Here is a 19971-nt window from a genome sequence, read left to right as displayed (position 1 = left end):
TCAACAATGATGTGATGTAATTCGGTAGAATCGCCAATGTTCCTACATAAAATTTTAATTCAATCGGCACAGAACAAAGGTTGTAGCTAAGGCAGAATGTTTGAGACAGTAGTGATGTTACATATATATATATATATATATATATATATATATATATATATATATATATATATATATATATATATATATATATATATATATATATATATATATATATATATATACATATATATACATATATATATATGTATATATATATCTGTGTGTGTGTATATATATAGAGAGAGACAGACAGACAGACAGACAGAGACAGAGACAGAGGGAGAAAGAAAGAAAGACAGAGAGATAGACAAACATGTATATATTATAGGTTAGTTTACAATTGGTGGTGGATATATCAATATTGTAAAACTACTTATATTTCCATGATAACATTAAACTTTCCACCCAATGTTATGCATATACACACACACATACACACACACACACACGCACACACACACAAACATACTTCTATTTGATCAAACTAACTGAGTATTTTAAGCCTATATTCATGTCGTAACACGTAGCGTAATCCCTTTATTAAAAAGGGAAACATAATAAAATATAGGATTTTGTTTTTCAGAGAACCTAGTTCAAACATAAAACATATAAGAGGCACATTGTCACCGATTTCACCAACTGCTTTGTTGGAATTATCAACCGTTTAACAGAAATATAGAAAACGTAGCTTCATAAAATTTAATAATGACAAAATATAAAACTACGCAAAAAATTAGTGAAACCTTCAAGACATGACTTTTTATTAAATGACCCTATTTTATATTATGATTAGATTTTCATGCATAACTTAACGAAGATTGCTTGATCCGTATTGCTATGCAAGCGAGGCACTTATAAGGTCATACGATCTAGTTTTAGCTTGACCATAACACAGTGTTTCATAGCATGCATTGCTAATGCCACCTAGCTTTTGTATTAGTCATACAATCTTTATCACAATGTTTATGTCAGTTACATGACGGTATAATTATGCACGCCGTTTCGTTGTATTTTTCGTGACCAACACGCACTGTATGATTTTTCAGTAAATGCTTACAGTTGCAAAAATGGAAGTGTGAAGGTTACACGAAAATACAGGATGAGTGATGTTCTAAATAATGGACCAAATTGCACTGACATCATTTGGACATAAAATGTAATTGAACATACACGTACAGTTTCATTTAAACTCACTGATACAATAATTTATATTAGCTAATATTGTACTATTAATGACATTGATAAATCCCCTTTCCTATGCAATTCCACTAGTGCACATACATATTACAAGCTAGATACAGTCCATTCAAGAATGTCCCAATGTAATGAACAGAAACCAATTAAGCGTTACGTTTCATGCATATGACATCACTTATTTAAATTGTGATATTATATGAACTTACGAACTGACAAACTAATTAAGGATGATGAGCATGCGTTTTTTTTTGCCAAATTATATTGAATGTATAAATTGTCCTTGTATGTTAAACATTCAATAAGCGATATGTTGGAAGTATTTCTGGTGGTGAGTAAGAAGTATCTAATTTACATGAAACTTTCTGACATAAACATTACTGACCTTGGTTATAAGAATCACTCTTTAGATAATTATCATCTGGGAATTAAAAACAGTATACCTAAACGAAGATAGAAGAAAGTAATAGGAAACTCACTGCCTCTGTAAGTTATATGCGCAAAGCCTTCTCCATCTATAATTCTATCATTTTAACAAGAGACTAAAATACAGAATGGTTTGATTATCCATGCTTAAACCGACCACATATTGCAAACTCCTCAATATTATACAAATGAAACACTGCAAGCTCATACCGAGGATTTATTGAGTGGACTCTAGAAGTACAAACGCTTTACATAGGTTTTAATCAAAACAGCTCCTTTATGACATCATTATGATATTTACTTCAAATGTATTGTTCCCAAAAGATGTTTGTCAGTAATCTATGTATATATTGAACCGACATTTTATAAACTTAGAATGCAACTATGAAATTTGAATTCACATACAGATTTAAGCTAACACTAATGAACTACAACTATATTTGAAAAACTTTCGTCAATGTGCTCCTAACTATTTGCACTTGCTATGCCAGAGCAAAAAGCCTGGAAATCATATCAGAGCCATAGTTGCCAAACAGTATACAATTTCTAAAGGAAATAAGGAATCAATCAAAAGATTGAACCAAACATCAACAACATTACTGCTGAAAAGTTAATTAGTTGAGCTTTTAAGTGTCAGCCGTATGTTTGTATTTTCATCTCTGTAAAACACGTCCTGACATTATGAGTTCCTCAAATACAGGAACACCCATTACAGACTGGATTGTTTCTGCCTAGATAATTACACTTACACACACAAAAACAAAAAAAAAAAACATTCCTTACTCAACTGGCAAGTTCATTCGCATAACATTTCAGACATTGACTATTTTTGTATTCCGAAGAAATCTATCTCGACGCTGTCCACGTTTCTACGAAATCATTGCGCAATTATTACCTTGTCAAATATTTTAAACACGGTGTGGGGTATTTGGTGAATCGGACTTTGTTTATGGTCATATATGTTAACCTATTTAGAAAATCTAAATTTGCTTTTTATTTAGGACAACGTATTTGAGAATACCAAGCCTTGCGATGTCTTGAAGTACCGATATTTTTTGACCAGTCTATTAAAACGAAGGAAAGTTAAGTAAAGTTACGAAAATGGCGGTACGGTGGGTGGGGCAGTCTGCTGAATAGCAAGATGAATCGTCTAGAATTTTATTCAGGAGTAATTCGGGTATATAGCTAAAAGAAGAATTTCGTGATGTAGGAAAAATGATAGAGCGTCATTAATATATCAAGTACAACACAATGAAAAAGTTCAGTTACTAGGAGAAGCCAGTATAAACGATGTCTTGCTAACAATATATAGTTCTGTCTATATGATAGTTTGCGCCATCTTTATTATATATGCACATGTGAGTGTCATTAATAGTGATTGAAATCAATGTTCTGATGAACATGGGCAGCACTCATGATTGTTGTTATTGTTGTTGTAGGGTTTAATGCCATTTTAAAGCACAAGATAGGCCATACCAGTATAAATGGTGGAGGAAGAACTAGGGAATACCCCGGAAAGAACAACATACATTCGAGAAGCAACTGGCAAACTTTCTCACGTACCCACACTGGTAGGGGAACGAGACTCGAACCAATGCAGACAGAGGTGAGATGGCAGTGATCCGCTACGGTGAGCGCTTTAAACCACTCGGGCACTCGGGGCCCCCATCAGTCATAGTAATTCCAGTTTGAGTATAACAAAAAAAATCATTACCTGAACACATATATATATAGTACCTTCTCGAGATCTTATATATAGATCAATACTACAACTATATCACCTTTAATAAGTGAGTTTCACTATTGTAATATTGTTATCATCGTTATTATTACTAGCTTATTATTATTCGTAGTAGTATTAGTATTAGTAGTAGTATCACTGAAGCATGTCTGAAAAAGATATCATCCAAAACACCGACTGAATACAAAAACCGCCATATTTGAATCACTTTGCACTTGTTTGTGAGAAATTGTTCTTTCTTCTATCTTATAATGGTAAGAAAGGTAAGACGAGGCTATGGGCTATTTGATTTCAATGATATGCGTTAAACTGACGAGATAATTATTTTGAAATGTAACACATACGATGTGTTGCGAAGATAACATTGTTTCAGAAGATAACAGTGTACAAGTTCAGCTCAACTATGCAGCTAAATGCCATATTATGTATCATTTTCCCTCAAGATTGTTTAAGTTGGACAAACGACATAAACAAGAATGCGAGAAAATGATTTTTTTTCTGACCGTAATCTATGTATAGTGTATGTTCTTGTCTGGTTATAAGAAATACGTATCTTTAAGCTATCTGGAGGTTGTGATTGGTAATTGATAAAGTTAAATGAGCAATGATGTCAATACGTAATTCATTTCTCCCTTCCATTACTTCTTTCATAAATTTGTAAATACTTTTTTGCACACGATTCATATACAACCTCCGATCTCCAGAACATCAGAAACAAAATTTTTAAATTTACCCTTATTCTTTACCGTTATCTTGGCATAGTGTGCCATCATCAACACATCTATCTTAATTGTAGCTATGTGTGATAAATACGACAGTCTTCATTAAAAACGGTTTTATATATTATGATTGAGATTCATAGTGAAGTGGTTATTTTGTATCGTAAGCATATTTACCGTTTCCAATGGTTTTTTTAAATATATTTTTTTGTAATTTTAGATATCTTTGTCTTTACCAAATGTAACTTTATATGTGTTATGGACGCTGGTGAATGAAAACTGCATTGGGTTAAATGTAGGATACATCGACTTACAAATCATAATGTTATTTAGGGTTAAAGGACTATGTTACGACTAAGGTCGCCAAACATTACCTGTCTACATCAACCTGTGCGAGATCCCACAACAATGAAAGATGGCCTCTCTGATCTGCGTTCAATTCTTCAGGGAGCACATTTCCAATTCGAGCTTATTAATGGTACCAGACAATTTAAGAGTCGTGTTGATTATCGCTCCAATTTTCTCATGAAATGTTGTACACAATTTATTAAATTAGATAATACAGATATACTGGGAAAGAATAATTTTCTTTTCATCAGTTCCCTTGTATTCTTATTGATCAAAAGTGGTTTTGTTATTCCTTCTATCATATTTCTTACCTTTCCAAACAGGTACAGAAGCACTTCAATTCCGGATAGAAATAACCTCCCCAACTTTTACGCAATGATTTGTGCTGACTATTTTCACACATTATGTACTTGTGAGATCTTGAAAATCATGTAGGGATATATATTTGCGGAAGTAAACTCTCTCTCTCCAAATTGTAACTGTATGACGCATATAACAATATTGAGTCATTTTAAACAACTTCATATATGACGGAAAACATTCATCGAAACGGAGGTTTTAATGTAAGCAAACGCATTTCTCGTTCGTCATGATGTTCATTTCCTTTATTATATATACATGTGTCATAACCAAACTTAACTTTATATGTGGAGACACCCTGGTGAACTCAACTGTATCTGACTTGAATTTCGTCTAATCGTATAATTTGAATCGAGCGTAACATTTGAAGTACAAATCAGTCTATTTGGGTAAGCATATTTAAATGACATATTATTTGGACGTAAATAGTACAGTTAGTTAACCATGGACTGGCATATGTTTCATTGATTGTGGCATGGAAGCCAATAAAGGTCCTCATACTTACATTGCTCTTTTATTCTCTCAATCGAAATAAAAAAATTGGGAACAACTGCTATATAGCCATAGTATTAAGAAGAGCTGAACAGAAATAGATTTTAGTCTCTTTAATATTGTATACCTTGGCACCGTGCACTGCAGCAATTTAGCAAACCTGTCGTATTAATCAATCTATCTATATTAATATATATCTATCTCTCTCTCCCTATATAATATATATATATATATATATATATATATATATATATATATATATATATATATATATATATATATATATATATATATATATATATATATATATATATATATATATATATATATACAGGGTTGTTGTTATTGAGTTTAGCGCCATCTTCCAGAAGAAAGACAGACTCTACATTTTCCACGGTAAAACTAATCAAGGTTGATACTGGCAAGACACAGACCCACGATAAGCTGCTGAAAAGATTTCACGCATACCCATATTTTACGATCCAGAGACTCGAAATAGTGATCCTGACCGATGACCTCATTAGATCACCTTGTCACTCGGGTCCCCACATAAATGCCTAAGATTTGTTTTCAAAATTATTGCATCTGCTATCAAGATGGGTACAAAATCATGTATACTGAATCTCTTGTTTAAAACCGATGGGAGAAGCTGACTCGTTCTCTACAACGACTTGATCCCATATTTAGTCATAAAACAAATTAGAGAAATAACATTTAGACGTACGAATATATATATATTATTTCTATGGCATGAGCCCGCAAAAATCGATCAAAGTACAAAACATTCTAAATATATAATATTTACACCAATTCTTCAACTTAATTTTATTTTCTTCAGTACACTGCCCAAGTAAAATATAGCAAGTCTAGGTAAAGCGGGGCAAAAGAATGATACGAGACAATCGTATGAGGAAACGGTTCTCTCGCGAATATCAAGTTATTGACAAATTAAAGCCTAAAAGTTTGCTTCACGGAATTTTTACATATAAGAATAGCACAAAAAACCTGACCTATAGCCATACGAGAACAATAATCAGTATCCACATTATTCCAACATTGTGTGAATACAGTAAAAGGCCCAAAACAATGAATGTAACAATACAAACTAAAGCAAAATGCCTGTTTCTGGTTTCAGACACACGCCGTGATGCTGCTTTACAAACTCAAATATGAACTACATGTATTTGATGTCGTCATTTATTACCAGGAAGGCAATCCATGACCGCAAACGTGGTTTCGAAAGGTGCCATCATGTTGGCACGTATGGAATTGCGTGGATGGCTAAATTAGCCCAATCAGTCACAAAAGCGCACTAGTTGTCCAGAACTAAAATATATTGAGTTTATCATAATCTGTAATATGGGTGCTTTATGCATATGCTTGACAAAACATGCTCTGCAGTGCCGTGTACTGACATCAAGCTAGCAATGTAAACAATAGTGTGCAATGCATTGCATGTGTTTGCTTTTGCCATCATCAACGTTGTGGTACATGGTTTAAATCTAAATTGACATAATAGGGGCACAACCAAAAAAGGTTGAGAAAACGCAACAAAGGAGTAACCCCTTGGCGCATCATTTGTACAGTGATACAAGTTGTGTCGTATGACATTGTGTTGTGTTTCGTTCCTAAGTGCAGTTTCAGGATCTTCTACGACGTCGGCAATAACATTCTTTCTCCGGTTTGCTTCTTCGTGACTGAGCAGTTTATCATCAAGGATAACGGCACTAGCCTTGAAGATCTAATATGTCTCCCTTGCGACGATGGCTGAAAGTTATATATATATATATATATATATATATATATATATATATATATATATATATATATATATATATATATATATCAGGTGTAGGTCTAACATTTAGACTGGCCACATTGGGGCTCAGAGTTCACGTTTGGTTGCATGCTATGAAGCCATGCATCGAACTGTTACCTTTGCGTCTATGTTATCATTGTTTAAGATGATGAATTCAGCTACATTCGTATGGACGCAGAGGCACACATTTCACTTGGTGACACTGGGCTTATGCAAAGAATTAAAAGAAAATAATGATACATTCACCGCGCGCAAAGCGACAAATACTATACCCGACTTAGATGTGTTGTGCTGCACTAATTTATCAGGAAAAATGATTTTCGATTGTTAATGTTTTTGTTGTCATGGCTTGAACAGATGTGGTGCTCACGTGCAACACGAAGTAAAGCAGGATGGCATCCGCAACTGGCTACTGCGTGATATCCACCACAACGTTGCCCCCGACCTATGCATAGAATCGAATGATGCCGTCATCTTTGATGTTAGCATTAACAAAGAAGAATCGAAAACTGATAGTGAGTTATAGAGTAAAACATTATTCTGGCTTGCTCCAGTTAGGGTTAATTGCGATTTCTTTCGGACCTATTTTGCTTTAAACTGAATATCGTCAGCGCATCTGATCTGTCCTTCTCAAACATTATCGTACGGTCAGATTTGCGGGCGTAGTCTTCTGTATACCAAGCAGGATCTACAGTGGTCGTGGCGATATCGTTTTTATTTTTGCAGACATAAGCTTCATTGTTACAAGTTACAGTCAGACGACAACCTCAATATAGGATATGAAAGGAACAAGGTAATATCTCGAATTGTTATTCTAATGTAACTACACATGGCGCTTTGGTTCTGTTCCCATGGATCGTTCAAGTATTACTGGATGTCGTTGGTGCTGTTGTCACACATCACAGGGACTAAAATGTCGAGCGGGAAGTATGGCACATACTAGAAAACGACATTTTGTTTTGCATGAAACATTTCGCCGTTTTATTTATTTTCTAATACAGCCTCCAGTATCGTTATGGGTCTTACCTCGCTTATCCATCAGACATTGTGAGAGACAAAGGTCTCATTTCATAGCTATATCTGTGGCTGCCCACATCCGTTTCGGCGTCTTTAGGGTTGATTACCCATATATTATAGTCGCTATATGATAAAGGTTATTAAGCTTCAGCTTTATTCCCATTTCATGTGCTGTCGATGTGCAGACGTGGGAAATATGTTTAACTTTCAAAGGCAATACAAAACCTTTAATGTTGCTGAACCTTACGGATCAAACCGAGTTCATTACCTTTGTCAAGTGACTAATTAGTGTGTGTGAATTATTAACGATATGTGGTCAAGAGTGAAAGAGAAATCGAGAGAATACACCGTGTTCATATATACTGATAAATGTGAATCGGTTTCATTAGAGATATTAAAAGGTCCTTGAGTTATTACTAAAAAATGGATTCATATTAATTACGTCATTGCGCTAGTAAACCGGACATAGAGGTAAAATAAGTATTTTTCATGTAGTGTTGTTCTTAGGTCGCAATGTACACTGGGGCACAACCAGTTATTTTACCATGTTTAAATAAAATAATAATAATAATAATAATAATAATAATAATAATAATAATAATGATAATAATAATAATAATAGTAGTAGTAACAAGAAGAAGATGAATAAGAATCACAAAATATCAGTACAGTTCGTACAACTAAATGCATTGTAAAATAAACTTAAAAGACAATTATAAAGTCGAGAATATAATCGCTTTATATAACTAGTTGTTTCTTCAATACCTTGTATCATTAACTATATTTAAGTATGTTTATGTCAGCTAAATACTTATTCCAGATCTAATAACGGCAAGCTTCCACCTTTTTGGCTCTGTCACTAAATGACAAGAGTGTAAAAATAGCAATTAATGAACATTTATCACGATATGAGAAAAGACTTCAAAATATGAAACAAAATTATAAAAAATGTAAAATAATATGGAATGTTTGTCACTTTTAATAATTAAAGGATACAGTCGAAAGTTGGTAAGTCAAAATAAATGCTTACCTAGGTAAAACGGGACTACCGTAAAGAAAAACGACTTATTTTCATTTAACCACCACAATAATTAAAATTAATTGTTCTGCATTATATTAGTGCTTTGTAACAAATGTAAAACGTGTTCACACTTTTCCGCAATTGAGGAGTATTTATTTCCTTTCCTAAATATGCAACATGTAGTTGGAAAAACAAAATGCAGTAGGAACTAGACATAAGTGCATTGTGGACAAAGACAAAGTGGTATTTAAAAATATGGGTCTCTGAGAATGTCAGCAAGTACGTTAAGGTAACTCCACTACAAATAAAAATGTTTCGATGCGGTGAATGTATGTTTGTAGAATATGTGCACCGCAGTATTAATACACAACCTTTAAGTCACTGCCTTGAAAATAATTGACACAAGAAACTCGTAAGACTATTAATACGGGAGATAATATGAAAATCATATAACAATTTATACATTGTCATAATATGAGTTTAAACAATATTAGTCATAGATAATCCGAATGTAATTTGTATTGTCTTATGTAGAAAACGTATACAAATGAACGTGTGCTGGTGTTGCAAATCTCACGTTCAATGTCATTTTCTCATATTCCACTGGATGATACATATTATATTGATCAACAGAAACAGTGATAGTTTCGCTGCTTTTCCCAGACGGTACATTGTTTCTTGGAAATATGAAACAACTAGACAAAAGCAGATATACAAACTTGACTAATTTCCATAATGCGCATGCACTTCGGATTCACCGATCCAGAGACTAATTTAGTTTTTTATTACTTGCTTTTATACTTAGCTTCTGATCTTGGGCTAGTAATTTCCACAAAAAAAATTGAAATATTCCGAAAGTGTTTTTCAAATGTGTTTGCTGCAAAGAGATAAATATTCTACTGCCAACGAGAGGACACACAAGAAGAAAAAAATCTGACACAAAGACAACTAACATTTGCACATATTACTAGCTGTTTTGAAGATATAAAATGTATGTAATTTCATTGCAGACTTTATTTAAGATCTGTGAGATATAAATAAAATTGAGAATATATTACTAGCAACTTCATGTTTGCGCTCCTCTTTACCCTTTTTATTTAAATTCTGAGGACAATGCATCTATCAGATCTGACATCTGGTCTCCTGGTCTGTTATGCACCCAGTCTACGTTTCACAGAATACAATAAATCAACACCTATTAGTCTTATTGTTCGTTATAACTCTTTGTCACATAATTAAAACAAGGATATGCAATTGTCAAACATGTTTCAAACGGATGATGACCTTACAAACTGTTTTGGCTCTTCAGGTCTGTTTCTGGTGATGTTTCATTTTTTTCCACATAGATGAAAAGATCGATCTTTAATTTTTATATTTTCATTAACTCCTATCTTTTAAATTGCAATAAAATGAATTATATTATGAAGTATTAGGTGTCCTGAAATAAATACTATCTGTACATATTCTCAGTTCTTCACATATATGATTTTCCGTTAAGTTACAAAATACACCATTAACTTGTTAACTAAAGAGCAGAGACAGTTTGTATTGTTGTCGGCTTTTATTGTAATAACTACTAAAATTTCAAGAACATTGAAACTGTATAATATTCTTGTGTATGTTGATTCACCCTCCTTATATCTACTCAGTAAGTCAAGACACGGGCATTCAATCGAGAAATCTGTGTAATTATTGCTTGATGTGGTAGTGGTGCGTGGATGTGAAGAAACAGTACCATTTACTTTTAATTGATATCAATTTAAATGGATACAAATTGAGAAACACATAAACAAAACAGGAGCCAGTTTCCAACCCGTGCTGAAACAGGTGAATGAAACAATGGTACAAATATATATGATATGGTAAAGCCGGGGTTGTGGTTTCATTGTGACACAAAATCGCATGTTTTAAATTATGTTTTAATGTGATTAATGATACATTTAGGTAAATGTAACTTGCATGTGGTATCGATTAATACATCAAAATGTAGTCATAAATAGTCATCGGACACGTACTGTCACATTATTGTCTGGCAACAGACAATTACACTGGTCAACAGTGAAATCATTACTGACTTGAAAAGGCCCTAATCTGTAGTATTTTGGTGTGCCGAACACGAATATAACCGTGAAAAATTTGTATTGGCTCTCGTTTTGAAGATATTCATATACCTCATTTTCTATGTTTCACTGTGTAAATTTCTCCAGTAGGACTGCAGCAACATCCGGAATAATGATGTAACATTGCATAATACCATCATGCTCACATCATCCACAGTTGATTGCATCATTTTCTGATGCAATGCAATACTAATGCCATGCGGCTGCTGAAGTAAGTTGACGTCAGCAGTGTACTATACATGTGTAGGCCTATTATACTAATGCCAGGCGGCTGCTGAAGCTGACGTAAGCAGTGTACTATATAAAGCCCAATCAGATAGGTTCAGCATTTAAAATATTTTAGACGTTGTGCGAGACAGTTCAAGCTACTGTTACATAAAACTTATTATTTTATCCATTTACGTACAATAAAGAACAGTAATGCCTCGAAAGTGTGTTAATACCGCGGACAATTTTTGCTATATTTGTGGGGAAGTGACATTTGCCAACCAGAAGAAAAGTATCAATTCTCAAGTGAAGAAGGCATATCATCTTTACTTCGGATGCAAGGTTGGTGACCAAGACAAGCCTTGGGCTCCGCATATATATGCTGTGCTACATGTACAACACAGCTTTCACAGTGGTTGAATTGCAAAAGGTCATCAATGCCGTTTGCAGTCCCAATGGTGTGGAGAGAGCCAAGCAACCACCTAAATGACTGTTACTTCTGCTTGGTTCCTCCTCTTTCCGGCGGAATAACAAAGCGAAAGAAGTCGAGAATAGTCTACCCAAACATTCCGTCTGCATTGAGACCAGTTCCACATGGTGAGGGACTTCCTATTCCAGAACCTCCAGCAGAATATTCTCTTGATTCATCTGACGAAGACAAAGGTGAGTCGACCTGTTCTTCTCCTGGTCCATCAGCATGCAGTGATCCAGATTTTCACTGTGGTGCATCATCAACCCCACACAGAATAACACAGGAAGAACTAAATGACCTGATTCGTGATTTGGACTTATCAAAGAACAAGGCAGAATTGCTAGGATCAAGACTCCAACAATGGAATCTTCTAGAAGAAGATGTCACAATTACTGCATATCGAAAGCGCCACCAGCAATTGGAGCCTTTCTTCAGAAAGGAAAGTAACCTGATATTCTGTTCCGATATTGAGGGCCTCATGAATGCTTTAAAAATCACTCATGACCCACAAGAATGGAGACTATTTGTGGACTCTTCGAAACTGAGTCTCAAGGCTGTGCTTTTGCACAATGGAAACATTCTTCCATCTATTCCAGTAGCGTATGCTGTCCACATGAAAGAGACATACGATAACTTAAGGCAGCTACTGAATTCCATTGAGTATAACAAGTACAGCTGGCACCTCTGTGGTGATTTGAAGGTAGTTGCCCTTTTAATGGGACTGCAGCAAGGATATACAAAATACATGTGTTTCTTATGCGAGTGGGATAGCCGAGCAAGGGAAATGCACTACATGAGGAAGGAATGGACTCACAGGCAGAATGTAGCCATTGGAGAGAAGAATATCCAACACCCAGCTCTGGTTGAGGCTCAGAAAATCTTGCTACCACCCCTTCACATCAAACTAGGTTTAATGAAGAACTTCGTGAAAGCCATTGACCGGACTTTGCCAGCATTCCGATACCTGCATGAAAAATTCCCTCGACTCAGCGAAGCAAAGATTAAAGAGGGAGTTTTTGTGGGTCCTCAGATTCGAGAGCTTTTCAAAGATGACCGGTTCAACAACTTGCTGGAAGGTGACGCGAAACAAGCATGGAATGCTTTTCGCCTAGTTTCTACAAACTTCCTCGGAAATGTTAGGGCAGAAAACTATAAGGAACTAGTAGAAGACATGTTGATGAAGTATAAGAAACTTGGCTGCAATATGTCTCTAAAGATTCACTTCCTTCATTCCCATTTGGATTTCTTTCCTAGCAACTGTGGTATTGTTAGTGATGAACACGGCGAACGTTTTCATCAAGATATCGCAACAATGGAACAAAGATACCAGGGAAAATGGTCCACTACAATGCTGGCTGACTACTGCTGGACACTCCTCAGAGATGCTCCCGAACAGCTGTACAAGAGACAGGCGAAGAAATCTAAGATGTAGTCAATGACTTGATTTTTTATAGGTAGGCTATTACAGTTGACCTTTTACTATTGGAATGCATTTCGTTATGTAAACATTAATTTCTTGCAGATTACAAAAAAACTAGAGCAAATTTTGCAATTTGACTGTCATATTCGTGTTCAGCACATAAAAATTGATAAGAATTGACTAATTTTATTTCAGTAACATGACTTTTGTAAAAATTTGTTATCCAGTGTTATTTAAGAAGACTATATACTTAAAAACAACGTATGTAAAGAAAATCATATAGATTCTTTACCAAATATTGGCCACAACTGTCGAACTTTGTAAATGTGTATAAGGATGGTGATAAATAGAAAAGTCATCATGCATGTATATATACAAGCATTGTGGGTTCATATATAAATACAAAGTTGATTAATTAAAACGCTTACAGGTGTGTGCATTAAAAAAAGATATATTTTGCTGACAATCAGTTAAAATAGGACTAAATGATCATGGATGGGTATTTACTGATGTGTACATTTTACCTAATCACCCACAAAGGGTTAGAAGGACTTTATGTCAATTTTGTGAGTGATTAGGTACAATTTACACATTGATAAATACCCAAGCGGGATTATTTGTTCAGTATAATTCCAATTTACAAACGTTTTGTAATTTGATTAGCATATTTCAGAGACAACACATTCACTTTAATGTAGATCCAAGATTTCTTACATTGGCCACTTAATTGCAATATAATACATAGCCCGGTCCTCGCAAGCTAAGCATCGTCGATTCGTAATACAGTAATATAGGGAGATAGTCATTGCGGGTCATGCCAGTGATATATTGTTTTCATCGATATTTTAATAATACAACATTGTTTACTATTCTGCTTGACATATGACCCTGACCTTTAATAACCGCTGCTGTTGAAAATGTAAAGCCTACCATATGCCTTCTTTGGTGAATGTTGGATTCGTGATAGGTATGAGTGTGATTCACCTCACGACTGCGTAAAACAAGGGGGAAAAACACGCTCACTATATTGGAGATGCAGATGTATATTATCGATCCAAGCACGGAATGCTGAAGGAAAAATAATGCGACTGTTGATGACGCTTGAAGAGGTGCATTGTTAAAAGATAGGAACTGCGCTCCACGAGTGATTAGCATGCGACTACTTTGTAGTTGTAGGGCCATAAGATTCGACGTTGGTGTGGTTGAATAAAGGACTGGATAAGATAAAGTCAAGGCCACTCCGTCTTCCTCAATCAAGGGGTAGTTACAAACGCATATATATATATATCACGTGTTAGCTAGTCTTTTGAGGACACCTCATTTGCGGAGAAATCTGTGCCGTCATTATATTGGAAAGGTTCCTCCCTTGGGGATACCATCATCATCATCATCATCAGTCTCGTGATCTAGTGTGGTCGTTGAAGCACTGTGCTGCTGAACATCTGACCAGTTCCCTCCACTTGTTGAGTTTCTTGTGCCAATGCCTGTGTCTCCGCAAAACTTTTCCTGGTCCATTTTGTGATGTTTTCAGTCCACTTTTTTATCTGTCTACCTCTCCTTCTGCCACCCTGGACGCTGCCCTTCAGGACTGTTGTGGATAGACTGTTGGATCTAGTGACATGGCCATACCATTTCAGCTTTGTCTTTTTGATGGTGGTGAGGAGGTCCTCATATTGGCCTACTTCGCGCCTGATGGTGTTACGCACTTCTTCATTTGTGATGTGGTCCATGTAAGAGATGCCAAGGATGGTTCTGCAGCATCTCATTTCAAGTGACTGGATTCTTCGTTGTAATTCTGCTGTCAGATACATGCCTCACATGAGTACAAAAAGACTGAGATGACTAGAGCTCGCAATAGTCTGATTTTTGTTTTCAGACAGATATTCTTGTCTCTCCAGACGGGTCTTATCTTTGATATAGCTGCCATTGTTTGTGCTGCTCTTGACAAAATTTCTGCTCTTGATCCCTCTTCAGTGATTATGGAACCAAGATATTTGAACTGGCTCACTGTTTCCAGTTCATGTCCTCTGACTTTAATCTTGGCTGAGATCTGTTTGCCACTATTTGTCATCAGTTTTGTCTTCTCTGTGCTTATCTCCATGTCAAATCTGGAAGATGTTTCATCCAGGTTCTTCGCTAAGGAGGCTAGCTCGTCTTCAATGCCTGCCAGCCCATCAATGTCGTCTGCAAAGCGGAGGTTGGTGATGTTACGCCCTCCAATGCTGACTGTCCCACAGTGGTTTTCCAGGCCTTCGCTCATGATGCGCTCTAAGTAGATTTTGAAAAGCGTGGGCGACAGGAGACAGCCTAAACGCACTCCCACTGTTGACTGGACTGTGGGGGACTGGTTCCCCCACAGCACCTTGGGCAATTACTGCACTGGTAGCCTTGGCGTACAGTTGCTTGATGGTATTGGTTAACTTTTGACCCATGTTATACTTCACTGTGACCCACAATGCCTCGTGCCACACTCTGTCAAAGATACCATAGTCATTAACAAATAATGAAAATGCCGCAAAATGCTTGTTGGCGATCAATTGACAAGGAACATTCAAGGCATTGCCAGCGTAATGATTATCAACGTGGTATTAGGGTTGTTCATACATTAGATTTGCAATGCATCACTTTCGTAACACTTATTGTCACCGGATTATCATGGCTTGTTGAAACTAAACGATATGGGAATATGGGTAGACTGATGAACCTAACGACGTGTTTTGGTTTTTACCATGTTTGATACCACGTTCAGTTCATCATCGTGCAGCTCTGCTTGCACACGAAGCATATCTCTCCATTTGCAAATTTTCAAGACCGTGTAAGATCTCCGAAGGCTTCAAATGATCTCTGAATAGCCCTGGACATATTGTATTCTCTTATCGCGATCCGCGAACTTACGGATTACAGGTATATTTCCTTTGTTGCATATGATTTTAGGTTATATATTTCGAAGATGGCCCGTCCTGCCTACCCCAGTCGTATTTGCGATTTTAGAATTGGATGTTTTTTTTTATTTCGGTGCAAACTGAGAGAGAGAGGGGGGGGACTATTCACTAATAGTCTTTACTGAATATATTAGACAATTCGTTAAACGGTGTTATCCGGGTAGAATAAGCACAGTCTGCGATGTTTTGTATACTTTTACGTGCATGTGTTGATTGTGCCTGCTATTGTATTTTTGGTCGTACTGAAGGTACCCGAAATTTTTGCACAAAAATTATTAAAGCAACAAATTTGCACATGCGTGTATTAAAAATAACTGGCATAAAGCTGGATATACTTCACTAGGCATATACGCCGAATGATACTTATATGTATGAACATGCACTTTTGTCATCCAAATCTCCAGAAATGCAAACAGTCACTGTCGTTTGGGAGAAATTAATTCAGAAGTACATTATATTCCATTTAGCTAATGTATGTAATTTATTTATAATTTGCTGCTGACAAAGACAGAAATAAGAGAACTTTTTGAGAAAGAGGTGATGTGTTGGAAGTTCATTTCAACTTTAATAATAGTAACAGCACATAAATGCTTGCAACAGATCATATATGCATATATTATCAATACTTTATACATTATCTTATATCAGAACAAAATTGGCTTGCACACATATTTTATATAAGTAGTAAAACACTTAGAACATTAAGTTTCGAACATATGGTTGCTTCATTTGAAATAAAATTGCCTATATGCGTGATAGACTATATTATGCATCTTATTGTAATAATAGCACACATAATCACGACCATGATGACACAAACAAAATGTAATTAAAAGCATTGAATAGTCCGGTGTTGGTATGTATATTTTCACGGCTACCATTCATATTTCATAGCAATCATTCGATTTTTTTTTTATTTCTATGATTTAGCTTTCGAACAATGCGAAGGGAGGCATTTCCCGCATACAAATGTTAAAAATTCGAACAAAGATTATCAGCACGACTATTTGCATATTTCTGTCTCTGTCCTGTCTCTTTTTTCCTGAATCTCTGTCTCTTTATATATATGTATACGTGGATTGTATTGCTTAATACAAATGTAAAATATACTGACCCAGCTATGAAATGTATTATAAAGGTATTCACAATAAGCAAGAACAGCCTAAGAAAATCGGTTACAGCAGCTCCTCATGGAACTTGAGGTTTCATTACAGTATTCTGAACAGTGTTACTGATGTAGGTGTCCACTGTCTGTCACATTACCAACACATGTTTAGCAGCTGACTGTTTGGTGCAGAATTTGGTTTGCCTCATATAAATAGTTAATAAGGACTTTGATGAAAACTTTACTGATTCAAAACACAGGGGCTCGCATCGTTGCTTACCCTTGACTTGTGATACATATACTATATAATAACTACAAAGGAGAACACTTCTCTCCTTGCTCGCGCAACCTATTTAAGAGTAAACACTGATATTTCAAGCTACGCTTTGCGTAGCTTAATATATTTGGTACCGATAATTAACTCAGGCATTCGAATGTGTATCATTATCAAAAGTTTGACTTAATATTATACCTTTAAGGAATGCCAAATCCATTTCGCACGCAACCGCTCAACATGGCCCTGATCGCGCCCGCTTAATATTCAAGTGAGATCACGCTGAATGGAATGATGTCGTCTCATTGCTTTAAAGTAACTGACATTCTGTATTTATTATAACTTATTTTCAGTTAGCAAAGGAGAAGGTAGTATTCAATTTAGGGCGTTGTTCTTGCATATTAAGCGCCGCGACCAGGGCCACATCGAGCGTCACCGTGGGAAATTGATTTGGCGTTCCTTAAAAGTATGATATTAAGTCAGACGTTTGTTAAAATGTGAAACTGAATGATTATGGTATGTATTGTTTTATACTTTTACTGTTTAGTTTATTATTGTTTTCTCTTTCACAACTTTCAGCTAGACCGCTAGTAATGTACAAAAATAAAATGAAAAACATACCATTAATATTCCTGGAAATGGAATTTGCTAAAGTTTCACACAGTATTGCTAAATTTATCCTATCTGTAACTCATTCAATTTGCAGGTCATCTATAGCTAAAAGTAGCTAATTTGTTTTAAACATTTTGTGTAAAACTAATTAGGTATTTTTTGTTACATTTGATGGCGCTGATCTGCAAATTTATGGAAAATTAATGATGCTATGTGGAACAAAGGACAAAATTGAGGTAATGCTCTGGCTTTGTATTATACTCAGCATATACTTATATAAGGATGAAGGATATAAACTGTACAAAATGTGCAAATTCGACTTAAACTTCACATTGACTTGTTGGCCGACAAATAGGGTACATTTTATATTTGTGTTTACAATGTGCTCTTAGATTTTATTTTGATCATTTGATTAATTTGCATTAAGGGCAGGGAAGTTTAAATTGGTGTTCAGATTTATAGTTTACTTATTTGTATATTTTCTTATTTTTTTAAGCAAATACTTTTCCTGTCAGTGAAGTAGTTCTTATATCTTTGTCATTCATTGAAAAAGCATTGAAAGTATTACCATGTTTCAAACATATAAATTTGAATATTTCCCTCAGAAAATAGAGTGTCGTCTCTGACATCAAGAGTACTTCAGTATATATATATATATATATATATATATATATATATATATATATATATATATATATATATATATATATATATATATATATATATATATATATATATACGGTTTCATCACATGCTGTTTGAATTTTGCTTCTTTTTACAAATGTTTGAACCTATATCATATTCATACATGCTTATCTGGCTTAATCAAATTATAATGCAATTTAACCATTTAATGTTTTTCTTTTTCTTTTCAACTTCCTACTGTTATTTATTTTTAATTCTTCGATTTCAAACAGTATTGGGTATGTGACCATAGCAGCTCAGTAGGTGGATCACTACGTTGTGTAATCAAATGGTCATGCGTTCGCTACACTGGAGTGGAAAAACAAAGCTTGACTTTACATCCTGAATAATAACACGCTGACCAGATTGTTTCTCAGATACGGGCAATGTACCTGATAATAAAATACTCTGAAAAGCTCATGTGAGCCTTAATATTTTAGTCAGGATAGGTTTGGTAGAATTACCCAGAGGTGATATAGAACCTTTCAACATTAATGGCTTATAATTCTCAATAATAAAATCAGACAGATTTGTTTCATCCAGCAAATTGATTGCTTTCAGTACATGTGACCCTGGCCTCTTAAATTAGAAGCCTTTGGAAAGACTGTCTTTATTATGGTGCTTATTTTTCAATCTTCAGCAATCAGAAATCGCATGCAATTTCTTGTTGCAAAATGAGTCTATCCAGTGTCCATTTTGAAAATCCTAACTTGTGTTGATATACGTCAGGTACCATTTCATCACCCATTAAGATATGTTCCTTAACCACACCATACTTAACACTTCCTTTAATGATAATGAAGTGTAGATTTTATTAGCTATGCCAATAAGTACACTTTGTACAAATATATTTCAATGCTCTCTTGGCCATATTGATTTACTTCCTCTTCTCTAAACATTGATACTAACCTATTATGTATGATAGCATAAAAACACAAGCGTGCCTGTAAAGGGAG

Source organism: Sinohyriopsis cumingii, unplaced genomic scaffold (genome assembly GCF_028554795.1).
Source record: "Sinohyriopsis cumingii isolate HCF-2022 unplaced genomic scaffold, ASM2855479v2 utg002023l, whole genome shotgun sequence".
Classification (NCBI taxonomy): domain Eukaryota; kingdom Metazoa; phylum Mollusca; class Bivalvia; order Unionida; family Unionidae; genus Sinohyriopsis; species Sinohyriopsis cumingii.
This window is presented reverse-complemented; position numbering follows the sequence as displayed.